Genomic DNA, 23,032 nt, shown 5'->3' with positions numbered 1-23,032 from the left:
CAAAATAATTAAAAAAACGGTAAATAACTACATTGGTTCTATTGATACATACATACATACGTACGTATTAGCGTTTTATATAATATAGATATGCCACATGACACTTATGGATGGTTGACCGTGTAAAACTAAACGCAGTTGGCGCTCAGAGTTAAAATTTGTCGCAAGACTTTCGGCTTACTACTTTCGACTGATTTTTCACGCCTAAGAATGAAAAAATGTACTTTCTAATATTAGGATACTTGAAGTGTTTTCAATATAATGCATTCTTTCAATTTAACTTTTAATGAAACAAAAGGGTGCTATTTTACACAAATATAGCCAAATAAGGAATAACACTTGAAACATGGCAAACCTCACACTTTATTCATGTTGCAATATTAATTTTAGGCTTAAGACCCGTTAGAATTTATAAATTAGAGAAAACTCTTATGAATGATAAAATTATGCGTTAATTAAAGCACAAGCATTGCATAAACAGAAGAATACACTAAATTTCTTCCGGTTTTAGGAAGCTCACTACATTCAGTCAACCTAGTTTTTTTTAGGCCAGCTGAATATGCTTACATAAGAAACATAACAAACCTTGTAATTGGTGACAAGAACTTGCAACCTTTTAATAAAAATTCATAACTTTAAGCCAGATCAGTTGGAAGACATAATTGAAGTACTTTTTTTTTTTCATGACCGAGTTAGCAAGGAGGATATTTCGTGGAGCACATGAGGCACACATATCTCATTCTAATGGTCCATACAACAATGCATTAGGTTTCTTAGCTAAAGGTCCTAACCCAGTCAAAAAAGACTAGTTTTCTTTATAAAATTTCATCACATAATTTTCATATTTCATTCAGATATTTACAGTATTGTTTTTATAATAGCTAAATTTCTTGTTTTCATAAATTGAGTGAATAATAAGTCAAAAAGACTAGCTTTCTTCATAAAATGTCATGACATAATTTTTATATTTGATTCTGAAATTTGCAGTTTTGTTTTTATAATAGTCAGATTTTTTGTTCTCAGCTTTCATTAATATTAGTGAGAAGCAATGAACCCCCAGAGCAAATGATTTTGAAACATCCAGAAAGAATGTAATACATAGATAGTAAATTATCACAATGTAAAAAAAAAATCAGACCAGTTACAATATAATTCTAGTAGCATAAATCATTTTTTTAAAAAAAGAGTAAATGTGAAGGCTAATAATAAATGGTTTTGGAAATTCTAAACAAAGGATAGCTTTCATAATATAGAATGAAGTAGGAAAATATCAGAAACAGAATAAAAACTAATATAAAATCTCATTAGCAAAACATTACTGCTACTTATCATAATCTAAAACAAAGCACATCCATGAGGTAAATACTCTTTGGACATTAAAAAAGATTAGCAATATGTTATAATTTGAATTTAACTACAGGAAAATCTACACGCCTAGAACGTTGCAACATATAAACCATGTTTACAAAGGCATGTGTTACATTCTTTAACTGATTTCAGCTGTCTGTGACCAGGACGATTTCCTAGCATCTTCTGTGATTTTATAACCTTTATTGAAAAGCCAACCCAACTTTTTGGGGTTACAACAACGAATGATTAACTCCGTAGCCTTGCAATTTTAAACCCAATCCAGAAGACAAGGAAATTATTGGATTAAGTAATGGGAGAAATTTGCCTATGTGGAGGTCTCTTTGATGGAAATAACCTGCATTTGAGTTACATGGAAAGGAAAACCACAAAAACCTTCCACGGCAACGAGACATTAACTAATGATCCATCTACGACTAAAGGATATTTTTTGTCAGCACTGTGGTCAATGCAAGCTGAGTGCAGAATTAGAATTGACCAACCAACTCTGGGATTTGGACCCTGTTCACCTCATTAAACGAAGAAGGCTCTGTCCCCTGAGCACATGCAAAGTGCTAGTCAACAAGACTTTTTTCGAGATGAGAAAAAAAATTAGAAGTCACATAGACCTAGTTCCATATTATGATGGAAAATTTGCTCTTAGCCAAATGAATTTTGAAAGATTCATTTCCAATATTTAAAAACTTATTTCACAGTTGGTGAGACATGCATAACCCAAAGACATGCATAAGCCATACTTAATTTCTGGATCAGCTTAGTACATACATTTTCAGCAATTTTATTTCTGTTTAATAAAAATTATCTGATTTCTGCCTATATAAAGTTTTCAAGCATTTGCCTACTAATGTTAAAGATGTTTTAGAACTAATATCTGCAGTATGTTTTCTTCATATGTGTCATTAGATTAGATCTTTGCGAGAAGCTCTTGCCACAGAACTTGCATGTATACGGTTTCTCTCCAGTGTGTTTTCTGACATGGATCTTCAAGACATCTTTACGAAGGGAAGTATAATTACAGTAAGGGCACTTGTGATATTTTATTCCAAGATTAAATCCATCAGTAATAAGAGTCAGTTCTGAAAGAAAATAAAAATTACAAGTCGGTGGAACATTCAAGAACAAACAAAAGTACTGAGATAAAATTCTGCGATTGTATCAAAATAAGAAATACTTTAATAAGGGAAGAATTTAGTATAACATGATACATACATAGGAAAATTTTCAGGAATAAAATAATAAAGGCAAATACAGTACTCACCACCTATTAAAATCATGTCAATTCTAAGAACATTTGATTTTATAAACTGGAATGTCTGAATTCTAATTATTCGGAAAAGAAAAAGTAGTGAGGATGATGGTTTTAGCATGCCATGATATTGTTATGATTCCGTTCTTGCAGATTTGACTTTTACAATTTTTTCTTCTTATTTTTGCTGGTTTTAGAATACAGTGATTTCATTAGTGGCAGTCACTGCATTGGTATCACAAAAATCACTTACTCTTCAGATATAACTTTATTTGAAAGAAGAAAAGAGTGCACATTTTTGATGATGTAGCCGTACACTTATTTGGGTTACAATTTTGACACATTATGCAAGAAAGTTTTTTTCTAAAATATTTTAGTAGCTCAACTTTAAATTTAGCAAGATAAATAGGAGTAACCGAGAAAAGTTTTGCAAATATTGTTAGGATGCATTTTACCATGATACACATGTGATGCACAATTTCTATGTTTCATGTCTCGTGAAAATTAGATTTTTGGAAGATGCTTTTGCCACAAATGTTACATGCATATAGTTTCTTCCAGTGTATATTATGACGTAAATCTCCAAGACAAAACAAAGTGTAGAATAATTACAATAAGGACACTTATAATATTTCCTTCTTTAATCTAATCCACTCTACGGAGATCAGTTCTGGACTGAAATAAAAATCACAAGCGGCTGGGACAGTCACGGACAATCAACATTAATGATGATTGTCCTTGTAATTTGGGACTTATTTCCATTCAAAAAATCTAATAAAAAGTAAGAATTCAATATTATATAATATGCTTTGGAGGTATTTCATACTGATAAAGCATTTACTATTTAGAAAACCTTTTACTTTAAGAAAAAAAAGTAAAATTTTTGATAAGATAATCCAAATACTTTAATGAGTATAAATTCTGCACTATTATTTAAAAAAAGCCCCCTAAATATATAAAACATTGCATGTTTAGGATATCTACTTTACATTCAGTAAAATAAAGATAAGTCACCAAGAAATGTCAACAGATTTTGTAGAACAGTATATACTTTAGAATTTATTTTTGCATAATTTCTTCATCTCATGCTTCTTTAAATTCGACTTTTGCGTGAAACTCTTTCCGCACATGCTGCAAGTATAAGGTTTTTCTCCAGTGTGTATTCTCACATGGATCTTCAAGACATCTTTACGAAGGGAAGAATAATTACAATAAGGACACTTGTAATACTTCATTCCCTGATACATGTAAGTCAGTTCTAAAAGAAAAAAGTACTTTAATGTTAAATATCTATTGCACTTTCAGTTTGGAAAACACTTTACTTGAAACTGTAAAAAAAAAAATTGTTTTTTTTGATAATACATCAATATGAATACTTACATGGCTTAGAATTTTTTAAGAAGTATTTTTTCTAGGGGCTCAACTTTAAATTTAACAAAATAAATATTACTATGAGAACATGAATTGTTAGAGGTATATGAAAAAAATATGAGTGAGGAAAGTTGGTAAATCTTGTTCACATATATAATATAAATTTATTTTTGTATAGTTTCTTCTACTCATATTACATGTTTTTATCAAAATCTTTTGTCACAATTCTAGTAATTATACGGTTTTCTCAAGCGAGTATTTGGATATGAATTTTCAGGTCATTTTTACAATGAAAAGCATAAGTACAATAAGGATTTTTAAGATATTTTAATCAGCTAGAAAAATTAATTTTTAGAAATGAATAAATAAGAATTACAAATTGAATAAAAAAATATAGAAAAAATTAACAGATTACATTAAGTTTAAAAAAGAGCACAACTTGGATTTAGAAAAACCTTATAAAAATAAAACATGATGAATTAAATTCATAAAAAATAAGCGAGATAATAAGGTTATTGAAAACAAAAGGCAAGCTACAATTTTCTTTGTTAACTTTAATAATTTATTTAAAAGACAAGTCACATTTTTAAACAAAATAATAAGGCTATTTTTTCCCAAATAAATTAAGCTTACTTGTGAAATGTATAACAATTAAAGCATTAGCAAAACTATAAAATATAGAGCCTATGTATAAGAGTTAAAAAAAAACTAAATCCAATCCTGAAGATTTTCATTGTCTTATCATAAGTTTTTTTAGATAACAAATACGTTGAACCAATTTTCATGAATAAATATTCTTTATTCTTACAACAAAAAAACATCTAAGCATTTTCTATTTTGTGAATATTTTATTAATTAGAAATGAAAAAAAGACTAAATCTTCTTGTTACCAACATCAAGTTTTGAAAATTAAAAAACTTTCTTCAAAATACATTTTTTGATAAATTGAGTAATTTTATAAGTGGGTAAATATAACAAATTTTGAAAAGGGTTTTTTATATTGTTTACAGCCCTGTGTTCACTCGTTGAATAACGTTGATGACTTTCTTCATGTGAGTTATTTTATGCGACACCAGAGTAGATTTTTGTGCAAAGCTCTTGCCACAAATCTTGCATGCATATGGCTTCTCTCCAGTGTGTGTTCTGATATGCAACGTCAAGTGGTCACTACGATAGGTAGTATAAGTACAATAAGGACACTTATGGACTCTCTTTCCAAAATTAACTCCACTAGTCACAAGAGTCAATTCTGAAAAAGAAAATATAATACATTTGGCTTAGCACTATGGCATAAGCTAGTAAATGTAACAAAATTACGCAATAGAAAATACAATAATAAAAATGACTGGAAATTCCTCCCTTTAACCATCATAGATTCTCACCATTATACTCGCTGTAAAAACATATGTATTAAACAAAAAAGTTCAATACAAACTTGTTTAGATGCCAAATGCTCTAGTCAAAAACTTAGAAAATCACATTTTGAGATGCATCATTTTTTGTACAGCAGTAACGATCTTAGATAGGACAACACAGTAAAGAGGAAAAGCACTTGCTCAAACTGGAACATTTGCACGACCGTTAGAGGGTTAAAACCAGCATGTAAAAATTCGATAAAATTATTAGAAATAGAGCACTTAAGTAAGGTTATTCATACAATGTTAGGCACAGGCAAATATGAAAAAGATAACTACCCCCCCCCAGAGCCATTTTTAAATTAATAATATATCAAATAATCTTTAAATTGCTAGCAAAGTAAAACAACAAACAAAGTAAAATAGTTCAAACAAAGTAAAATAGCAAAGTATTGTTACCATTAGCATCGAGAGTATGTAAACAATTAATGTGCAGCTGGAGGGCTGCTGATCTAGCTTACCTTCATTGGTTAGACATCATAAATTAAATATTTTAAAATTTGACTTGAAATTTTACAAGTCACTAATTACTGGTACAATATTTATAGCTTGACTTGTTTCTTTTAACTAAAAATGTAGCAATTTTTAATAAATAACAATAAAACCTAGAAAAAAAAATTCTAAAATTTAAAATGATTATATTTACATTATAAATTACAGATGCAGTTTATTTTTCACTGTCCTCTAATTTTAAAATTTTTCAGTAGATGGCAATTAAATTTTATTTTAAGTTTTATGAATTATTATTGTTTATATAAATTTTTTTAACACAACAGTAAAGAAGATAGGAAAATAGCGGTGATATATATATGTATATATTAAACAAATGGCACTTCTGTCTATTTATAAAAAACATAGTGAAGTTACTCACAGTACAAAGAACGACTTTTGTAGAATTGTTCTTTAATAAAAAAAAAGGTTTACTTTTTTGTTAATATACGTAGAAATGAATAGACATAAAACCTTTCTTTAAATTCAGAATAATAAAAATATAAATTTTGGCAAGAAATATTCTCACAACGTTTGCAATCATAAGTTTTTCTTCAGAATGCAAACAGAGAGAGAGAGTATCGGTACATAAATAAGAGGGTTGGGTGGAAAACGAATATTTATTCTTTAAGTCTTTAAATCTTCATAACTTCCTTTATTAACTCAGACTGATTTACATTTTTATAAAATTGATTTATGCATTTTCGCTAATACAAACCAAAAATTTGCCATAGTATAAAAACAGCGTTATTTATTTTGTCATAAAACTAAGCAATTTTTAATAAATAACAATAAATATATTATTAGTAGAAAACTATGAGAAATATATATTTCAGATTTGCATAATTATCAAAAATAAATGCAAAAATATCATCAAAATATTTCTATGAAGGAAAAACCAAACATATTGACATATAAAACAGCAAAATGGTACTGTTACTTCAATTTTTTTTTATTCTTTCAAAATATATAGTCATTAAAATGAACATTTAAAATAGAAATTATATCCATATGCAAACTTTATTTTTGCTTGGTTCAATTTTCTCCAAGTACAAGGGAATATAGAACTAAATAGCTTAAATTGAACTAAACATAAACAGCATTTTGTATGAAAGTTAAGGTATAATAATAAAATAAAGAAATAGACACAAGGGGGAGAGGGAGGGAGGGAGAGAAGAAGAACGAGCACAAGAAATTCTTGGGGTTGAAATATTCTTTTTCAACAGAAAAATTTAAGTGTGTAAGGAGTTACAAACTTCGGTAACAAATTTTGGAAAAATAACATTTAAAAAGAAATTATCTTAAAATTCCTTTTTAATTAATAGGTAATGAATAGAAAAAAATTTAAGTTTCAAATGTCAAAATTAAAAGTCACTGGTTATTATAGTTTCGGAAAAAAATCTTTTACTCTCAGATTTATGTAGGTTTATAAACTATGGAAACACTAAAAAATAAAAACTCTGTTTAGATAATTTTCTGAGATGTACAAGTTAACTAAATGGAAAGAAAAATCGAAACTCAAATTACCCTTCTAAGTGTTAGACTTCTCTAATATTAAGCTGATGACATTTCTGCATCAATAAAATGAATTATCTGTAGGTTTAGTCAATCAGAAATTAGCAGGCAGTAGGGAAATTTCAGTACATTTCTTCCCAAGTGTAAAATGCTTGAACACTTAATAAAATGACTTGTTTCACAATTAACTTTCTTTAAAAAAAAGTTTTACATTAATTTCGATTTTTATTTATTTAATTTGGAATTTTTTTTAAGAGAACTTAGAGAATTTTTAAAGTTTTTAATTAAAATTGTACATATATAAATTTGAAAATTGATTGTATTTGATCCAGTAGTTTCTTGCGCAGCTGTTTTTCGGAGGGTGGATGCAGTGCTTTAGGTTATTTTCAGAATTACATGAGAACCAATGTAAATCAAATGGTTGAAACTAAACTGAAATTATCAAAATTAGTCCAATTAAAAGCATGAAAATAAAGCCTTTTCAGTGTCACTAAATAAATAATAATAAATAAAAAAATTATGAAAACTACAGAATTATTTATGCATGGAATTCATACTTGAAAAATTTACACATGATTAAAATTACATTGATGATGCAGATAGACATTTCAAATTGATTTTCGTATCATTTTCTCATGTGAGTCAGTTTATGAGACCTTAAAGTAGATTTTTGTGCAAAGCTCTTGCCACAAATCTTGCATGTATATGGTCTTTCTCCAGTATGTGTTCTGATATGGATCTTCAAAACATCACTGCGACGTGAAGAATAAATACAATAAGGGCATTTATGAACTTTCATTTCATAACCACAAGCCATAAAAATCAGACCTAAGAGAAAATGGAAAGTAATGGATAAATTGAATATAAAAATTTTAATAATTTATTTCATAATAAAATAAAATATTCTAACAAAACATACCTGGCCTTATTTAATGGAAAAAGAGAAGAAAATTTCCAATAAGTTTATCTTTACAGATAAAACTGTTTTTAACTGCATATTTTAACAATAAAAACCATACAAAAGTTGTAATTTTTTGAACACTTTATTCAATATAATTTAAGAGAATAAGTTTTACATTTCTGATGATAAACATGAGTCTATTCAATTTTTTTAGAACTGCTAAAAAAATTGTTTTAAAATGTTAGTGTTTTCACACTGCTATTACTAAAAAATGTGTAAACAAAAACGATGTTATGCAAATACAGTACACAGATTTAATTAGAAATGATAGAACTTTCATGCCACTTAATATTATATTTTAAATGTATGATAACTCTTTCTGGGAAATATAACCCTTTTTTCCAAAACTTCATAGAACAAAATTAGATTTTTTTTGACAGAGAAAAAATAAAAAGCTACTTAACTGAACAAAAATATGGAATATATATTTTAAGGTGAAACAATAATGCCATATTTAAAACTCAAATTTTAAGAATGGATATATAAATATTATTACAAACAAGATAAATATAAATGGAAACCCAGTCTATAAATCTAAAGAAGATACAAACTTAAGATTTAGAAACTATTATGACCAAATTATTTTCCTGTCCAAATTATCTATTATGTTCCGAATTATTTTCTTAATTTATTTATGACCAAATTTATATCTATCTTAAATAAAATATGCAAGTAATTTTAAAGCACTAAATAATGATAAAAAAGTAGACCGAAAAACACCAATGATCAAAAAGTAGATACAAGTACCAAAATTTTTGATATACAGAACAAAAAAAACTTTGCTATAAACCAAAAAAAATAAAAAGAAAAAAAAGTAAAACTTTTACGATTGATGAAAGTAACAAAGTTTGTATTGCTTACATTATTTAGAAGGTACAGAATATTTAAAGCTTTCCTAAAAAATAAAATAGTGAGAAAAAATAGTTACTTTATGATTGATAAAGGGTTACAGAAAAAAATTTATTTGCATACATAATGCTTTAATATTAACAAGTCAGTGTTTTAAGAATATTTTGTCCAGTGTATTATTTCATGAGATCTCAGATTGTTTTTCTGTGAAAAGCATTTGGAGCAAAATTTGCAAGCATATGGTTTTTCCCCAGTGTGTGTTCTAAGATGTAACTTCAAGTGGTCGCTACGTCGTGTGGAATAACCACAATGAGAACACTTATGAAGTTTCCGTTCCCCACTAAATCCATCAGCCACATATATCAGAGCTGAAAGAAAATTTAAATTCTTAACACATTCAAGATAACAAATAGTAGCACTGGTATTAAAAATATAATTTTTAATATTTCAGGAAACAAACACACAAAAAAATACAGGACTTAATACTTAGATTTAATAACAATTAAAAAAAGAACATGTTACATAAAATAAAGCATACTTATATGGTTAAACTATAAAACGTTAATAAGAAAAGAAAATCTGTATATACTTCAAATTTTGTAAACAATTTATTTACAACTTATAAAGTTTATACATTTTGGATGACAAAATACTTTTGATTTTTAACAAAAATAACTGCCTTTAAATCATAAACATAATAATAAGGATTTGGATTGGATAAGGACAATAAGGATTTGATTATATGGTTTGTTATGCAATTACAAACTTATAAATAGCAATAGCTTTTACATTGCTCTTTTGAAAACACACAAAAATATTGATTTCTCAATCTTACAATTAAGTATTAAGAGAGTCAATAATTCTACATTTATTTTTTTGAATTTACTAGTACTTTATTTGTGTCACAATAGAGCTGCACAATTGGCTACTGGTGATAGTTTGCGATATCCTTGTGGATGATGCAAAGATATGCCATCATAATTTTGATCCTTTGCAGAAAACACATTTATAAGTTTTTCATTTAAACATATTGATGGAATGCACAAAAAAACAATTAATTACATCCTTTAAAACTTAATAAATTTATTTAAAATATATATTTACTATAAAAATACATTTATTTACAAATCAGTTATCCATATTTTGGCATTTGTGGGCAAAACTGTGCAGAATTTACCTTGCTATACACTACTTTCTTACAAAACAACATAAGAGATACTCTTTTCCGTGGGAAAAAGTTGCCAGCTTAAAATTTGGAAAAGGACTTTCTAGGTACATTAGTTTCCAAATTATTATATAAGAAATGATACCAACAGTCAAATTCCATATTTCTTTTCTGAAAGATGAAAAAAAAACTAATACTATCAGTTAATGAATATATAATACAAATTATTTAGGGATGCATATCAGAAACTCTATAATGATGAAATCTACTGATGATCATACACATATAGAAACATATACATGCGGAATGGTTAGCCTATAACACATGAAAAAGGTGAGAAAATCAAAAATTTAAATTCAAAACATTTTAAGATTATTTTTTTAAGTGAGTAATTTCATGAGCTCTTTGTGCATTCTTCTGCGTGAAGCACTTGTTACAAAATCGACATGCATACGGTTTTTCACCAGTATGAACCCTGAGATGAGTCTTTAAATGGCCACTATTAGATGTGGAATAACTGCAGTATGGACAGCAATGGACCTTTAATCCACGTCTGTTTCCAGGAAACCTCAGGACTGTTTCTGAAAAAATATTGAAGGACTTTCAGAAAAGCATGCAAATCATAACAAAACGATGACATAAAAGTATAATTTAACCAGAACAATGTTGCCTGTGGCACACACATGCAACTTCATAATACTAATTCAAAAACTGAGTGAGTTGAGTCCCAATAAGGGAGAATCTTTCATAACATTTTTAAAGATGATTTCTTAACAATTGACCATATTAATTAAGACAATTATCAGAAGCTTGATCACTGACATTGATGGTTGGAGGGACGGTGGTAGTGAGTTCGATTACAACAGTCACTATTCATATCATCTGATCAAGATCAAAATGAAGAGGCATTTTCCCCACAGTCAGTAAAAGATAGAACCCTTAAAATGGGACTAGGAGCTCGGCCATGGTTGGGTGATGTATGTGATCAAAAACTTTGTACATAAGCTCTAATTGAACATTGTGCAACACTTCTACGGCACTACATATACACATGATAAAAATTCAAATTTTAAAAATGAAATCTAATGATAATAAAAAGATCACTGAGGTATTTTGGGTTTGTGGCACCCGTGTTTACCTAAACAAGGCAAAACCACAGAGGAAAAAGGTTGAAAAAGAAAAGATCACTATTGTGTCCAAAGGTTGCAAATTTAGTTATTTACCTAAAAAGTTCAACTTTTTGAAAAGCAATCTTGAGATGTAGAAAATTTAACAAATATATATTAAAATATATATCTTTGTTAAATTTTCTACGTCATAGCAATAAAGAATCTTATGTCTTCTTAGACTAACAGTTTCTTAGACATACTTCTTGAAATCAAATTAATACTAAAATAAAAATATTAGACATATAAAGCTTTAAGAAAACTCTACATTATATAATTGAGAAGTTAGGGACACGTTTGCAATAAGTCACACTACTATCAAAGGTTTTATATCTAATTATTTTTTGTTTTTATTCCCAGTAAGGTTCTTTGAAAGTTTCTAGACACTTTTGACAACACAATCGGTAAAGAAAAATCTTGTTTTTCACATGGAAATCATTGTGTTTTTGCTCTAAAATGCTCTTCTCAACAATTTAAAAAGGTAGCTTATCATTATTTTAACCCAAACCCATGGAATGTATTGATCTATGAATGCACATATTCTATAGTCATTAAAAATCATTTTTTAAAATATGACAATTACAAACGAAAATTCCATTAACATTAATTTCATTAAAAGTTAATTTATTTCAAAAAGAAGAAGCTTACAATATTGAAATTCAAGACACTTATTGAAAAGATGAATTCTTTTTGGTATAAAAGAGAGAAATCCTTCACATATGCATAAATATTTATAAGAATGCAGATACATCTGCACCATACATTTTAACATGTTTATAGTTCTTATTAACAGATATTACAGTTTCTGTTAACTGATTTAAACAACAGTCTTGGGTAACAAATTTACAATTTTTGTTAACATCTGCTACATATTACAGTTCTTGCTAACAGATGTAGAAACATAGTTTCAAATGTTTAACATTTAACCAGGAATAAGATTAACAAAAGAATTTTATCCGTTTATCATGACCAATTTTAATTCCCATCAATTGTTTTAAACTTTAAATAAGAGCACAAAGAGATCAACCATATTAAAACTGTAGAAAATTAATGCACAGATTCATCACATGTATCTTTCAGAGATTTCCCAAATAATGAATAACGAAGAAAAAAAGATAGTTTGTATGGAATCCATTTAAATATAATTATACTTAATCGTTTAAAGAAAAGGATAAAAAGACGGAAAAATTAAATTACATATTTCCCATAGCTATCAAATTAAAACTATTTTGAATTTTAGTAATTATAAGTAATTCATAAATGTAAGCCTAGTATTTTGCTGGTAAAAAATTTATCAAAAATAAGGGAAAATCTTTTTTTTTTTAGAACTGATTTTCAATAAAATTTACCAAAATGGTGCTTGTCAAAGCATTTTCACCAAGGAAAATAAAAAGCTATTTTACCAGCGCCTTAATTTTAACAACATAAACTGTCATTTTGAAAACAATTACCTTAACTTATGAACAAATACCTAGAGTGGTTTAAAAAAAAATTTTTTTTTTTTTTAAATTACCAATTTGTCGAGATTTCTCCAGTTAGATGAAAATAATCTAATATCAATGAATAGTTTGCAGACAATTCAGAATTTGAGTTATTTTTAAACTATTAAAAAAATTGGACCAGAAACACATTTTATTTTTGCAAAACTGGAAACTTTTCATTATTTTGAGATTTTCCACAATTTTCAAAATGAACTTAGAAAGTGCTGTCTAAAGATGAGCTAAATGTAATCAAATTGCAAATGAATAACTGCTGAAGTATATAATAGAAATCATTCACCTTATGTCACAGGACAACAGAGTCGTTGAAGTATACCTGCCAACATTTGAGATATTTGGACAATAGTTTATTTAGTGGTAGGGAACAAAAGCAAAACTTTATAATATGAAATAAGTTTGGTAAAATATTTATGAGAAACTAGAAGCATGGTTTAGTTCTAATTTATAAACAATATTAATACATTACCCTTGCTATCACTAGGAAAAATACTCTAATATTATCAACGGAAAATCCATAGTAGTTGAAGGGCATGCTATATTAGAATTAAGGCTAGGAAAATTTTTGCATAGTGAGAGAGTTGATAAATTTTTTTTAAAAAAAAGCATAAATGACTATATGAAACATAATTTTTTAATTAACTTTTAAAAGAACCCCTCCTCTCATGAATTCTTTTATGAGATAACATGTGAATTTTTTGCGTAAAACGTTTGCCACAGATAGAGCAAGGAAATGGTCTTTCCCCAGTGTGAGTTTGTAAATGGGTCTTTAAATGGCCACTGTGATGCGTAGAGTAATTGCAGAAAGAGCAGCAGTGCATCTTAATACGCAATCCATTCTTCTCAATTGTATACACTATCCCTGAAAGAAATTAGAGGCAAATTAATGTACACATTTTAATTAAGGTCTAGAGACACTAAACAACTTTTTAAATAAATTATGTACTGTTATATTGATGGTTTTAGGGATATTAATTTAAATACAATAAGTTCTTTAATCCATCAAATACTTTCGAAAATAATTAGCAACTAGAAACATTACTTGATTAAAAACTTCATTCGCTATAAAAATATATAATTCGAAATTACAGTCGATAGGTTTCAAGTGCTCAAAATCAGGCGCCCATTTCCACAACTCGACAGACGTGAATGAGAAAAATAAAAAATTCCTTGAAATATAAAAGGTCAAGTTGCCTGCAAGAAATGAAAAAATAAAGGTAGGAAACAAAACTAGAAAAGCCACTGTTGCCATGAGAGAGAGAGAGAGAGAAAAAACAGAGCAAGAAAAAAACCACAGGGGTGAAAAGAGGCAAATCAGAGTAAAATGCAAAATGGAGAGGTGGCTACTAATGTCGTTGAAACATGTCTACTGTTTCAAAAAAGAAAAACAGAGCAAGAAAAAACCACAGTGGTCAAAAGAGGCAAATCAGAGTAAAATGCAAAATGGAGAGGTGGCTACTAATGTTGTTGAAACATGTCTACTGTTATTTCCAGTTTGTGTATTTTAGAAGTAAATGAAATTTTCAATCAATTCATATTTTACAGCTTCAGCTCTTTGGGATTAATTATTTAATATCAGAAATATGTTATAAAAGTATTTTCGTACTTCATGATAAACCACTAAATGATTCCACTACCAAAGAACAAGTAGCACAATATTATACTGTAGAACAAATTGCCCCATACTAGTACAATGCTAGTATATTGCAGTGTAAATAAGTATAAAAAGTATCTGTCCAGTAAAATCAATCGAAAGAGGTACTTTTAATTGTTTATAAGCAAAATTTGCATTACGGCACCTTCAAGTGAGTTATTTCATGTGCCTTCCGACCAGCACTTTGAGAGAAGCGCTTTCCACACATCCTGCAAGCATATGGTTTTTCACCCGTGTGAGTTCTTTGATGATTCTCTAATGTTCTATGATATGGAGTAGAGTAACTGCAATAAGAGCAACAATGAATCTTCTTGCATCTTCCACCTGGCATAACAAAGAAGAATGACTCTGAAAGAAAATGGATATTAAAGTGATAGTATTAATAATGAAAATTTAATAATTGACAAGTCAATGGAAGTCTAAAATGCATCAAATTATGCAAATTTTGACCAGAGTTAAAAATGTGGAGTAATAAAGAGTATCTGTTAAATTTCATTGCCGCAAATCTATGCCACATCATTAAATTTCAGCTGGTGCGATGGATTGCATTTATACAAGTAAAAGAAAAAAGTTTGAGACCACCATACAGTTTTTTTGTAAAAAATATGATTGTTGCAATAATAATAATTTTTTATAAGGATTATAACAGAAATTAGATAAAGCTAAGAGCTCAAAAAAAGTGCAATTATGGGAATTTGAAAAAAATGAAGATGATAAACCACCAGATGTACTTTGCTGTATTCCATAATCTTAAAATTAGCTTAAATAAAATCTGAAATTATTTATTCAAAGTTTTAACAGCTTAAAAAAAAGCAGAATTGGTTTAACCAAATTATTACTGAATGAAGAAAACACGGAAATTATTGCTCATTAATAGTTTAACTGAAATGGCAATATATTGAGAGAATTTTAAAATCTAGGACAGTAGTGTATAAATTACTGTAAAATCCAAGAGGAAAAACAGTATTACTGGAAGTAGCATTAATTACAGAGTTTTTTTAATAGCACATTTATTTTAAAGAAAAGGATATACAAATATGACGGAATGGAAGATATTATTTAAATTACTAAGTAAATTACAAGCTTGTAAATTTGATGCTTATCCTAAGTTTGATGCTTATGAATGTTTTTTAAGTTCTAGCTTCTCAAAGATATTTACTACACATGAAAAGAAAACCGTTTTACAACACATAAACAAAAATACAATTCCTTAGTAGATTTTAAAACATTTGAATATAGAAAAATATTAATTACTGAAGATCATAAATTTCTAAAATATTTTATTAGAAAGAAACAATAAACTAAAACAGAGACTTTTAATTGGAACCATATGCATCAGTCCAATCGAAATATAAAACTGGTTGAAAAGGAAAGACACGAGAAAAATTAGCAATAAAAGAAAAAAAAGAGGGTAAAACATATAAGAGCAGAAATATCCTTATGAAGAAATTCATATGTGTGGTGTGTGCTTTAAGATTATTTAAATAGTGGTATGGAAATTGCACAGTAGCTTCCAAGCATGTTATTAAAAATGCATAAATATAAATTTATATCATACAATGTGGTAATGTTGTGTGGTACACAAACAATGTGGTAATTTTAAATTTTAGTGTCTTTAAACTTAGAAACAATGTCAGATCAATGAATTTTAATGACAACTTTTAGCCCAACCTAATTTATTTTTCAATTAGTTTGATGTCGGAATGCACTTGATTGACATATAATAACAAATTCATTGTTTCACATAGAAACAATTACTACTTAATTGAGAGTTTATAAACTAAAGTTTGTAAAAATTGCAACATTAAAAAAGAATTGACATAAATTTTTTCCACACATTACTAATCAAGACACAAATAAGCATGGGCAACAGTGATACACGCCCAATTACTTTGAAATTCTAATAATTTATGTGTCTCAACTCAATTTAGATTTTATGTAAGTTTGCTTCAATTTGCATAATTTCTTTATAGTGTTGCAATTTTCACAAACAATAGAATATTTCATGATAATACATAATGGTTAATTATAACAATTATGATAAATTTCATGTAACTATTTTGACTGTGGTTTATGAGTATATTCATGAAACAACAGATGAACTTTTTGCCTGAAGCCTTTGCCACACATCTTGCAAGCATAGGGCTTTTCACCAGTATGAGTCCTTATATGATTCTTTAAGTGGGTACTTTGAAATGTAGAGTAGTTGCAATAAGGACAACAATGAATCTTGCGCTTTGTTCCCCCGAAAACAGTAAACACTGAAAAAAAGAATTATTATTAAAAACTACTTAAATCTTAATTTATTTGTAACAGTATTTATCCCACTAATTTGTTCGCTTAAATGCAATGCATGTTTAAGGTTAAAAGTAAATAATTTAAAAAATTAACATATCTAATTGCAGTAGAGCCCCATTTATCTGTGAGGAGATTGAAAATTATATTACAAGTGATTGATAATAGGTTTTTTTTATAAAAAAAAGTAACTGAACATTTTTATGTATGAACACTCTCCTGATGTATGTATGTACTAATTTTTTCTTCGACATCCATTTTTCAGTGATTCAGACATAGATTTTTGTTGTGTATTCAAAATTATGAATACATCTTAAAATTATTTTTAATGCTTCCACATTGCTTTTTTAATTTTTTTTATTGTACGTGACTTTTATAAGCATTATTTGCCAACTATTTCTATGCAAAATCGTATCTTTACTCTATTTGCTTAAAAAATTATGAAGTGGCAGCAACAACATAATTTTATGAATCATTCGTTTATTTTTAACAAAATAAGTTTACAATGCCCTTTGAAATACTGTTAATACCTTTGAAATATTTTAGAAACAAATACATTTTCAAGTAAAAACTAGAAATAATTAATTTAACATTAAATATCAAAAACACTAATGACAACTTTAATGAAAAATTTTTACACACATAATAAAAACTATGTATGTTAATACTCAAATTTCTAACTTTTAAATATTTAAAAAGAAAATATATTTGATGTTCCACTTTCCAATTTATTTAAACTTTTATTCCGTCCGTTAATTAAATACGGAAATAATAACTACAAAACACAGAAGGTAAATTCAAGTTTGTATTTACAAACTTGTATCACTAATTTTAAATCTGTCAAAAGGTCTTTTGATAGCAAGCCTTTAAAAATATCATGAGATATTTTCAAAAAAAAAAATAAATAAATAAATAAATACCAAAAGAAAACAAAAACAAAGAGATAAATTTTAGAAGATTAATTGATTAAAAAATATTCAATTTTACATGAAAATATACTTCAAATTTAAAATATCATTATTAAAAAAACATGAAAAATAATAATCCTAAATATGGGTTAATCTAACATTTTTATATTATTGTGGTAAAAGATAGGGAAAAATTAAATCACAAGTTTGGTGAATTAATTAAATGAAATCAGTAATACACATATAATTAATCAGTCATATTTAATACAGAAAAATATATTGAAAAGTTTGGGGCAATATAATAATAAGCCACATTTTCACATTTTTCACAACATTCTTTTTTGGAAAAAACATATGATTTCCAAGAAAATAAAGATGTTTCTGTGCATTGAACCATTACTTTGTGGAAAATAATATAAAATTTAAAAATACCTGTCTGGAAATTATACTAAGAACAGTACAATGTGTAAATGTAACTTTTGGAAGAAATATAGTGCACGACTAGATCGTTCAAGAGCTTCAATTAGGAAAGAACAAAAGAAAAATAATTAGAAAGAGTGAAGCCACTAAAAGTAGACCATAAAACTAATTTGTGAAGTTTTTCTAATCGTCATGATTACATTCTTTCAGTAAAGAGATAACTAGCGAAACAGTTTATCTTTTAATTTCAAACTATTTAAAGTTTACATGTCTCCATAAATTTATGAAGCTTATAGTACTCAAGAAAGTAGATAGAAAAAAGTTGTTATACAATGAGTAATTATTCATTATCATTATTTACTATTAAACATTATGTGAATACTCCACTATTATCTATTAGAATTTATTATTCCACTCATGAGTGACTTCATGATAGATTTGAGATTTTTTTTGCGTAAAGCGCTTGCCGCATATTTTGCAAGCATATGGTTTTTCTCCTGTATGAGTTCTCACATGGTTCTTTAAATGGGTACTTTGAAATGTAGAGTAGCTGCAGTATGGGCAATCGTGAACTTTACGTTTTATTCCAAAAGCAGTATTCACTAAAAAGAGAAAAAAATTTGAACACTCCACAAAAACTTCAGAAAACTTTGAATGAAAAGTTATTCATTTCACAAATTTGTGCATTTTGTTCTATGTATACTAATGCTTAAATTATGAAGCCAAAAATAATAATTTAATGAATAATTAATTTTTTTGAAACAAACTAATTACATTATCAATGATAATTATTCTTAACACTTCAGATTTTTTAAAAGTACTTATTACATGCATAAGTTGGGTTTAGATTACATGCATAATTTAGGTAACAATTTATTTTAGTTCAAACTTTTTTTTTAATATACAGGGTGATTCTAAAATCATGAGACCACCTTAGAGGAAAGGTAGAGCATATCATAACGATTAAGAATTGCACAGGAATCCAAGACCAGAAATGTTATTGCACGCCACTAGAATCACTTCAGCATTATGAACTCCTTCTGCATGTGCCTTTGAACATTATGGAATTTTTTATTTATCGAAATTATCTTAATTTTAATATTTTCCAATAATTATTGTTGAAAATTGCATTTAAATTGGTTCAGCATCAACTGTTTTATTGTAGTTTGATGATTTGGGGCCGGACCAAACACGCTCGCTAAATCATTAAATTTCAATAAATCAGCAAAGAAAAAGAATTAGAGATCAAAGAGAAATCTTCAGAGGAAAGCATTGCCCCACTTTGGGTTGTCAGGCCAACTATGATGATGATGACAATAAAACAGCTATTTTCAAACCTATTTGAAAGCAATTTTCGACAGTTTTCTGTTCAACCGCATACATAGAAACAGTTTATAATATGAAAGCAAAAATCCAAATCTCATGATCATTATTTAAATTTTGTCCAATTTAATAAAAAAGTATTACAAAAAAATTCCATCACCATCTGAAAGTACAAGAGGAAAACATATTTTTATTCCCAAAATAAGAGCAGAAACTAGATATAAACATACAAGGCCAGTAAGCACCAATCTCTAATAAAATTGTCAAGTAAAAAGGATAAATAAAAATTTATTAAATGTAAAGAAAATATTTAAAACTGCAATATCTTGTAATAAGTTAACAAGATTTATTTCCGTTTTTCTCCTTGTTGGCACAGTTAAAACATTATAGGAGCACTTTTAAAGCAAAGCCAAGACATTTGCTCAGTAAAACTACATCTTTTAAGTGTCTGAAAAGAATTGTTCTGTAACAGGGTTTGCTGGAGCATTAATAATTAGTTTGTTTTCCAACAACTTATTCTTTTATATTCTTATTCCTTCCTTTAATTCTCCTCTTAAGTTCCTATCTCTCTACGAATAAGAGAATTATTACACAGTTGAGGAAAGTGAATGAAAATTTCAGTGTGATGCCAATTGTCTTTTAAAAATTTTTCTATGGAACATTTTTTAAATGAATCATTTCATGTTGTAATTTGGTAATTTTTTGTGTAAAACATCTGCCACAAATTTTACATATAAATGGTTTCTCTCCAGTATGAGTTCTCACATGGTTTTTTAAGTGGGTACTTTGAAATGTAGAGTAGCTGCAGTAGTGGCAATGGTGACTCTTACGTTTTTTTCCACCAGCAGTAGGCGCTAAAAAGAAAAAAAATATGAATATGTGACTGAACATTCAGAAAACTTTAAATAAAAAGTGATTCTTTTCAGAAAGTTGGGCACTTTGTTTTATGTAATGTCTAAATTATTAAGTCCACAGCAATAATTTCTTGAATATTAATTTATTAGAAACAAACTAAGTGCATTATCAATGATAATTATTCTTAACACTTATTAAGATGTTTAATTAATAATTATAAAACATATGATTTAGGTTTTAACATTATGTCAAATCATTCAAATGTCTTAAAATATGAATTTTCCAGAATTTGTAACATTTAATGATTATCTTAATTAACAAGAGTTGGCATATTTTAAAGAAAAAAAAACATTGATTTAATATTAAAAATCATATTTTTTAATGAATGAATACATTGCAATAGCAAACATTATTTTGTCAGAAAACTGAATTGAATTATTCAATGACAAGCAAGTGATAGAAACAACTTTCTAAAAAACACATAGTTTTGATGATTGTAATAGAAATTTATTAATATAAAAACTTTATTGTTTAAAGAACATAAATTTATTAGGGTTTTTTTCCAGAACAACTCTGTAAACACAAACAGTTAATTCTTATAAGTGAATAATTATGAAAATAAATAAATTTGCATTTAATATTTTAAAAATTATAATCAAGTATTGTATAAAATGATACAAAAGAAAAATTGGAAATCTTACAACATTAACTATTAAAATATATATATATGCAACACATTTTACACCAAGAGCCAGAAACTATCTCACAAATATGAGTGTTTCTTTGTGTGAGTGGTTTCATGAGTTCTCAAATTCCTCTTCTCTGCAAAACTTTTGCCGCAAGAGTCACAAACATATGGTTTTTCTCCAGTGTGAGTTCTAACATGATTCTTAAGGTGGGTAGTATTAAATGTAGTGTAGCAGCAGTAAGAGCAACAATGAATCTTGTACTTCCGTTCACGAGCAACGAAGAATACATCTGAAGAACATATACATCAACAAGATTAAAAACTTATTAAATAATATTTAAAAAAAACTTTGCTAAATAACATAAATTAATTCAGCAATGAAATTTGGGCATAACTCAATTTATGGAGTCATAATATATACTAGAATGACATAAGTGATGATTAATTACTCGTAAGTATTAGTAAATATTATTTATGAAGCATTAATAATCATAGGAATAGGTACTACTGGTATAGGTACAGAATCGTGATATGTTGTTTACGCCCCATAAATAAAAATTTTTAATTGCATCAAATTTCAAAAATTCTAATTCGAAAACTTTTACAACTATGAATACAAAATGCATCAAAAACACTCATTTCATAAATAGTTAATTTATACTAAACAAAGATGGTTCACAAGTGTAGCGTTTAAAACATCTTTATTTTCCTTTTAAAGCTAGTAATATTTTTAAGCTAAATGAGTAAGTTTACAAATGTTAATTTTTTTTTTTAATATCTAATATTGCAGCTTTAATTTGTGTTTAAGCAAATATAGATTCATATGTCCAATAATAAGAATTTGTGCAATTATTTTCACATTACAAATTTTTAATTCATATTCATCAAATGTTTTACTTACATCTTTAAGAAAGGCATAGATAAATTTATTTATAATATTATGAAACTAGTTTCAAGATTTTTAAGGAAATTTATGTTTTTGTTGAACTATCAGAAAACTAGTATTTTAAGACAGAAATAATATGAGATAAAAAAAAAGTCTTATGAATGTAAACTATACAAAAAGCAATGCAACAAATCTAATATTATCATTTTAATAGAAATGCATTTTGTAAATTCTCAAAATTAATATGACTCTGGCTTTAGTCTTCAGTTGAATGTGTAATATGGATTATAAAGTGAACATTCAAACTTTAAATAAACATTTCAACAACATTTATACAGTTACACTACAAAAATAAAATATTTTAGATGTTTTAAACATAAAAAAAAACCTTGAAGCTTTTTCATTAAAATTTGTATAAGAATATTATCAGATTTATTTGTCTCCATAATTATTTTTTAACTAGAAAATACACAAAAGTAGCATATACTGCATAAAATATTTTAAGCACAGATAAAAAAAAACTAATGAAGTAAATCTCATTTTTCACCACACATTTTTATAATAGATAGATAACTAAGAATTTGTTGACAATACAAAGATGTAGCAATGAAAATATCGTATAATGAACTCAGGGAATTAAGATTACAAAAAGATAAAATCTCTATAATTGCAATTCGGACTTTCTAATGAAAGCCTGAGTTTTAAGACTTGGTAAATTAAGCAAATTTAAGATGCAGAGATTTTATTTTTAATACAGATGAACTTCTTGATCGATCGTTTCTTAAGCTTCTTACAAACAATTGATATGGGAAAATAATAAATGCAAGTTAATTTCAAATAACAAATTATGACTTGGAAATGTATGAAAAATAAAAAGAACTAATGAACTTAAAAGTTAATATATTTACAAAAATTTTAATTGGAAAAAAATTATGAGCCTAAAGCAAAAATATTTATGAGCT

The 23,032-nt window shown here is 27.2% G+C and overlaps 1 long non-coding RNA gene and 1 other non-coding gene across 2 annotated transcripts in view; both read right to left on the bottom strand.

The window, feature by feature from the left end:
• The window catches only part of LOC139424932 (uncharacterized), a 15,517-nt gene extending 6,145 nt beyond the window's left edge, over positions 1-9,372 (bottom strand). The window contains exons 1-2 of the long non-coding RNA XR_011636059.1: positions 3,666-9,372; positions 586-2,444 (exon numbers count right to left, since the gene is read on the bottom strand). This is a non-coding gene — a long non-coding RNA (uncharacterized lncRNA). The remainder of the gene's footprint in view (positions 1-585; positions 2,445-3,665) is intronic.
• Positions 9,373-9,800: 428 nt separating this feature from the next.
• On the bottom strand, positions 9,801-22,451 carry LOC110282082 (uncharacterized). Its single transcript, XR_011636058.1, has 2 exons — positions 14,841-22,451; positions 9,801-13,903 (listed from the first exon to the last, which is right to left on the bottom strand). It is a non-coding gene; the product is annotated as an uncharacterized protein (transcript).
• Positions 22,452-23,032: the final 581 nt, after the last annotated feature.

Source organism: Parasteatoda tepidariorum, chromosome 2 (genome assembly GCF_043381705.1).
Source record: "Parasteatoda tepidariorum isolate YZ-2023 chromosome 2, CAS_Ptep_4.0, whole genome shotgun sequence".
NCBI lineage: Eukaryota > Metazoa > Arthropoda > Arachnida > Araneae > Theridiidae > Parasteatoda > Parasteatoda tepidariorum.
Note: the sequence above shows the minus strand (reverse complement) of the source record. Positions and strands in the feature narration are given on the sequence as shown.